Source organism: Panulirus ornatus, chromosome 6, assembly GCF_036320965.1.
Source record: "Panulirus ornatus isolate Po-2019 chromosome 6, ASM3632096v1, whole genome shotgun sequence".
NCBI classification, from domain to species: domain Eukaryota; kingdom Metazoa; phylum Arthropoda; class Malacostraca; order Decapoda; family Palinuridae; genus Panulirus; species Panulirus ornatus.
Window position 1 is genome coordinate 7,289,462 of NC_092229.1, and position 7,540 is coordinate 7,297,001.

Here is a 7,540-nt window from a genome sequence, read left to right on the forward strand (position 1 = left end):
CGGGGGGTGGTCTATTATGATAGTGGTATGTCATACATGTAAGAGGGGGGTGGTTTATTGTGATGGGTGTGTCACACAGGCAGGAGGTCTATTGTGATGGTTGTATGTCACACAGGCAGGAGGTCTATTGTGATGGTTGTATGTCATACAGGCAGGGGGTCTATTGTGATGGGTGTATGTCACACAGGCAGGGGGTCTATTGTGATGGGTGTATGTCACACAGGCAGGGGGTCTATTGTGATGGTTGTATGTCATACAGGCAGGAGGTCTATTGTGATGGTTGTATGTCATACAGACGGGGGAGTGGGGGGGTGGTCTATTGTGACAGTTGTATGCCACAGCGTCACCAGTTGAGGGGTGACATTTCTATGCCATACAAGCAGTGGGTCTGACATGAAGGGCGTATGCCATGCCATCCCCGAACCTGGCGTGAGAGACCCTCTTATTGCCCACTGTAGCGGCGGATGGTCTTACTCAAGTAGTTCTATCGTAAAGGGGAAGAAAAAAAAACTTGAAAAGGAAACCATTGAGGACAGAAAACGTACATCTATGTCGTGTACCGGGTGTGTATCTGTTTGCTCCTGTTTGTGACTGTGTGTGTTTGTGGATTCTGACCATGTTTATGCGAGTCTACATCCCTTTTGCCTCTTTGTTTGTGACCACGTATTTCTCCTGTACGGTGAGAGGAGGAGGGATGGCGGGTGTGTGTTTCTACGCTCGTGAGACTCCGTCTCGTGGCCATGCTCTACTATCATGTAGCTTTTTTATACTTCTCTATGTTGCCTACGATCTCATAGCTCTGCTTATTCCATTCATCAGCTTTGAGAATGTAAGTACGCTTTTCAACTTGTCCAACAAGTTTCTTAGCTATTCAGGTACGACTCCAGTCCTTTTGCAAAGTCATATGTTTGGATCAGGATGAACAACGGTCCCTGGAATGAACCTTGTAGCATGAGCAACGGTCCCTGGAATGAACCTTGTAGCATGCTATTGGTAATCCCTACCACATTCAGAGGGCCTCTGGTGGTGTGGATACGCCCCGTTCCCTTTCACTAAATCCAGCTTTTTTACCCAACCTCCTGTGTGGTGTAGCGTCAAATGCTTTCCGACCATCCAAATGCAAACAATCCACCCAAATTTCTCATTTGTTTAAAACTGGATTAATTCTCTCATAGAGATCCGAGAGATTTCTTGTGTGTGTGTGTGTGTGTGTGTGTGTGTGTGTGTGTGTGTGTGTGTGTGTGTGTGTGTGAGCATACCGTTTGACTACTATTAGCTGTATAAGGGAGAGAGTTTTATACTCCTGTTGCCTCATCTCTAAAGCTTGTGTATATACATAACGTTTCAACCTTACACACACACACACACACACACACACACACACACACACGCATCTCAGGTCACGCTCTGTGTGTGTGTGTGAGAGAGAGAGAGAGAGAGAGAGAAAGGAGAGAGAGAGAGAGAGAATGTGTAAAGCTATTTCTATCTCTTTTCTTATAATGCCGGGAGAATCAGCCTTTTCAAAAGGTCATAAGTCTGTAAATACACAGCTCAGTTCATCTTCTCATGGGAGCGCTTGTCTGTCCCTTCCTGTGTATGACCTGGTTTCTCTACATGTGTATCTCTCCGTCATACTTGCTCGTGTCTCTCGTCATCATCTCTTTCTCCATTTCTTCTGTCTGGTACGTATGTGGACGAACGTTTACTGGACTAATCCGTAAATGTATATCTCTTAGATCTGTCAGTCCGTCTATATACATGTCATAATTAATCCTCTCTGTCTGTCAGGCTCGAAAATCTCTCCGAAATTATCCGTAATTATAGCAATTAGCAAGGACGAACACACGCACACACACACACACACACAACCACAGACCATCTGCCAGTGAGGGGGAAGAGTGTGGGAGGAGCCCCAGTGAGAGGGATTGGTGGGGCTGGAGCACTAGTGAGAGGGGCTGGTGGGGAAGGAGACCCCAATGAGGGGGATTGGTGGGGATGGAGCACTAGTGAGAGGGATTGGTGGGGAAGGAGACCCTAGTGAGAGAGAGACGCGTGTGGTGGTTGGAGGGAGTCCTAATGAGAGGGATGGGGGTGTGTGGAGGAGGGGGGAGAGTCCTAATAAAAGGGACGGGTTGGGGAGGAACTCATGAGAGGGACGGGTTAGGAAGGATCCCCCAGTGATAGAGACGTATTTGGCAGGACCCCCTTCTGAGAGGGACAAGACATAAACCCACTGAGAAGGAAAAGGTTGTTGAGGAACCCCGGTGAGAAGGATGGGTTGCGGGGGAGAAGGGGAGAGGAGAAGGAGGAGGAGGAGGAACCCACCCCTCTCAGATTCGCTAATGCCTGCCTTGCATGACTGCCCCTGGCCAAAAATATGACTCCTAAGAACCAGACGAAATAACACGGGATCGTAATTTCCATGATGTGAGGGGACGGTGGGGTTCGCCTCGGAAGATTCTGAACTTAGAACGATACAATTACGTCCAAGATATAATGCCTATTATTCACGCTGCCAGGGATCTACAGCAGTTATATGTTTATCATCCGTGTGCAAAGTGTCGGAGGTCAATTATCATTATCCACGACGAGTGCTGGTAGTGGGGTACATCTTTATCATCCACGACAAGTGTTGGGATAAATCTTTATCATCCACAAGTGTTGGGATAAATCTTTATCATCCACGACAAGTGTTGGGATAAATCTTTATCATCCAAGACAAGTGTTGGGATAAATCTATATCATTCACAAGTGTTGGGATAAATCTTTATCATCCACGACAAGTGTTGGGATAAATCTTTATCATCCAAGACAAGTGTTGGGATAAATCTATATCATTCACAAGTGTTGGGATAAATCTTTATCATCCACGACAAGTGTTGGGATAAATCTTTATCATCCACGACAAGTGTTGGGATAAATCTTTATCATCCACGACAAGTGTTGGGATAAATCTTTATCATCCATGACAAATGTTGGTATAAATCTTTATCATCCATGACAAGTGGTGGGATGAATCTATATCATCCACGACAAGTGTTGGGATAAATCTTTATCATCCACGACAAGTGTTGGGATAAATCTTTATCATCCACGGTTCATGTTGTGGTACATCTGCACCATCCACGACTGAAGTGCTGGAGACTAATAATCTCTTGTCCCTTGACATATAAGGTTTCACCACACTTTGAATTTACCACAAGCAACGTATATACTCCACGAATATATACTGATATACAGTACACTTCACAAATAGTTCTCCCATGCTTATCTATACACCAGAACTCGAGACAAATATTGTCATCAATATAACGTCACTGTATTGTTAATACAACTGTAATGTAACTGTGCATATAACTCCATTAACTCTATCCTGTGACTAAATCTTCATAAACTCTATTTTTCACTGTCGTCTATCCCGTGAAAGGCAAAACAAATAATGGAACACAAGTTTGTTGATTTTCGACTGAATAGGCACCGAATTTTTTCTCATTCTTTTTTTCCAGTATGGTCTAAAGTCTTTCGGGGGTACATGACCAGGCAATGTGTGCAGCACTGGTCAGAACCTGGAGGGAGGGAGGTGTAGTGGGCAAGTCTCTCGAGGAAAAAAGATATTTTTCACACGAGTTTGTATCTCAGGATTTACGAATCTAGATAAGATGAATATCAGAACCATGCAACACGAGGGACTATCTGCGTACGTGTGGTCATGTGATAACCCACAACGATAGATGGTAACTGGAGGAGAGAAATTAGAAAAGAAAAAAGAAAGAAATCGTTGTTATCTTTGCCTTAACTCCCCGGGCCCGATGGAAGGATCCTTGAACACGAAGGTACGACCCTTGAGCTCGAAGGTACGATCCTTGAGCACGATGATACGATCCTTGAGCACGAAGGTGTGACCCTTGAGCTCGAAGGTACGATCCTTGAGCACGACGATACGACCCTTGAGCACAACGGTACGATCCTTGAGCATGAGGGTGCGACCCTTGAGCACGTAGGTACGACCAATGAGAACCACGGTGCGACCCTTGAACACTAAGGTATGGCCCGTGAGCACGACATTACGACCACACAACCGTGCGAACCGATGCCCCTAAACTTTAACCTTACCTTTAGAGGTCAGGTCAAAAGGTCAAGTCATTATATCCATGGGTCTTATCGTCCTGCTTAAGGGATAAAGTGTAGCTGTGTAGTCAGGGCGTGACCGGTAAGACCACAGTTTACGAGAGGATAAAGACCAGTGGGAGGTCGCTGCCTCTTTAGATCTACCTCATTGGTTACCTCCATCGCCCCACCCCAAACACCCCTTATACTAGTACCTCCTCCTCCTCCTCCTCCACTGGCTACCCCCACTGGTACCTCATCCCAGGGAGGAGGTAACATGCCCAAGACCAAGGTAGTTCACGTGAAAAACAACAAACTAATTCAATTTTGAAGAAGGAAATTTGATGCAGTGAGGCCCAGCGAGGATATGCCACACACAACCAACCGGCGGGATTACTCTCGACATGGATGAAGTTTGAAGTGGAGAGAGCAGTGAGCAGGGTGACGGTATAAAAGACCTTAGCTGCTGGCTCAGGACGACTGAAAGGTCTGAGAAAAAGCAAGATTAACACTTTGTCTGGGCCAAACGCGAGGGATGGGAGGTAAAAGACACGCAGACGAGTCATGAGAGTGTATGAGAGTGAAATGAATGGGAGGAGAACACTACTAGCAGAGCCGAGTGCTAGGTTGAAAGACAATCATCGAGGGAAAGAATGCAAAAGGAACGTGGTGGAGGCGGAACATCTGGTCCTGGGGTGGTAAAGGGATGGTCTCCTGCACCTCGGTCGTGGCATTAGTGAGTCAGAAGGTCGGGAGAGGGCGCGGCATTAACGTGAAGGACAGGGAGGCATTACGTAGAAGGTTGGAGGTTGGTAGAAGAAGAAATGCATTTAAAAAAATGATAGATCCGGAGTTATAGACGAGGAACGGAATGCATACAGTGGAATGCGATCAAGCAACGGACCTTTTGGTCATTTGGAGGATATTTTTGCGGAGGCAGAAGAGATCAGAAACATAGGAGAAACACTTGAAACTGTATATATATCCAGAGATACGAATAACTTCACGTAAAGATGAAGCTAAGTAGTTGCCAGGCGGGGTTTTTCTTTCATCCTCATCTATGGTGATGCTGTCAACTACTTCCTTTGGTAAATCACTCCATGTTCAAAAATCCATTCTCAAAGATACTTCACCTAACTCAAAATAAAATGTTTACCCACGAGTTTTTGTTTTTAATGTTAGCGGAGACGGCACGGGCAGATGAGGCCCTAATCAAGGCACCTATTAACGCTACATATATATATATATATATATATATATATATATATATATATATATATATATACCCTAGCCTGAGCCAGGTACCCATTTTTTCGACTATTCCCTAGGGGTGAATGAACAGCTAGGTTGACTGTAGACCGACTGCCGTAGCCTGGATTCGAACCTATACGATCTACCCTGGGCAGCCCGTGAATATGTCACGGTCATGAGCGATATTATCATGATCAAATCAGAGAAACTGACCCTTCAAATCCTGCTTATAAAAAGATCATCAAATCCTTTAATCACTTTTACTACCTGTATCAAATCATCCCTGAATCTTTTTTTTTCTCTTCTAAGCTAAGCAAGTTTAGATCTGGTCGGGTTTCAGAGGATTTACTTCTCTGAGCCAAAGGAGAAGGATTGGCGGTGAGTGTTTACGAGTCTTTCCAAAGAAGAAAGTTTTACTCATGTTCGTACCTAAGGATTTACAGCTCGAGATGAGTATCAAAACAGCGCAGAACGTACGGCCAACCGGGGACGTGTGGTCAATATGATAACCCACAATGACAGATACACATCAGTGGGAGTTGGCAGTCTGAATCAACGTGGGAGTGCAGTGTTGTCTGATATCACCGTGGGTGTTTGGATGGTTGCTATGGGCTGGGTATTGTGCGAAGTGAGGTGTGGGGATGATAGCCATCTGCTAGTGAGCTATGATAGAAAAGAATGAAAGCTGCTACAGTCGTTGTATGCAGATAGTGCCGTGGTGCTAGCTGAACTAGAGACGTTATTGGGTAGAATGGTCGGCCACTTCGATGATATGTGTCGATGGAGGATGCTGAAGTTAAACAACAGCGTAGTTCTGGTTCTCGAGAGTCTGCTGGGGAAAATGTAGTACAATACCAATCTGAATGAAGAAAAATTAGTTCTTCATGAATCTGAGTGTCTGTGGGGTGATGGTCAGCAAGAATGGTGGTAGGGAGGCTGAAACTGAGAACAGTGTTATTGGGGTAAAGGATTCGAGATACACTGAAAGACTTGGTGAATGAGGAGTCAAAGGTACAGTAGACTTTACCACAAGCTTGCATGTTGGTGGCGCTCGTATCATCTCACATGTATGGATATGAAGCATAAATTTTCGTGGATACTAACTCGACAAAGATTTGAAATCGATGACTTGCCTCGCATCCTAATAGTTAGGGGAACAGATATAGAACAGAGTGAAGATCTTAGAAGAAGAAGAAGAAGAAGAAGAAGAAAACTTGGCGTGAAGAATGTTTTGAAATACACATGGATTAAAGTAACTTGGGATGGAGGTCTGGAAACCCAAATGAGTACTGAAGATATGTGAGTGGGTCTAGAAGCTACAGGCGTTCCATCCCACCCATGTAAAGGGGAGGCGAGTTTATGGACGATGAGAGAGAGAAAGACAGGGGAATTAGATGTCGCAAGGTATTCGTCACCGATACATCTGGGTGTATGACCATCTCTCATCAATTCCTGTGACTTGAAGGTGCAGCAAGATGGATTCTGTATCTTCTTATAACAGTCACTGACCACCAAACTCGAATTCTCGACATTTTGAGCACGACAGTACGACTCTTGACTACTACGATACGACCCTTGAGCACGGCAGTACGAACCTTAGGTACTGCGATACGACCTTTGAATACGGCGGTACAACCCTTGAGTACTACAGTACGACCCTTGAGCACGACGGTACGAAACCGTGGAACTAAATTAAGGTGGAACTAACGTCAGGGCCAGGCTAAAGGTTAGTCCATGATCGTTACGTCGTGTTCAAGGAGCTGAATTCACCGCACTCAAGATTTACCAAGTTCTAAAGACCATACTGTAGGCCACTGACGGAGCTGCGGTGCAGCAGACCTGACGGAGCTTACAGAGATGAGGCGGTATGAGCTGAGGAGGGGAAGCGGCGTAAACTGGTCTACAAAAGTGGAATTTCCTGGTGAACGAATGGGGATGTGAGGGGCTATGGGACAGTGGGTCTGGGGAGGTCTTGAGGAGCGTGCCAAAACGAAGAGAGAGAGAGAGAGAGAGAGAGAGAGAGAGAGAGAGAGAGAGAGAGAGAGAGAGAGAGAGAGCGTACCAGAGAGGGCAAAAAAGTGTTCATGAGAACACGAGAGGATCTTAGAAGCGCCGCAGATGAACAAGCGTCAATAACAGCAAGTAAAGAGTGAATCTAGGAGAGTGTCGGTGAGAGCGAGTG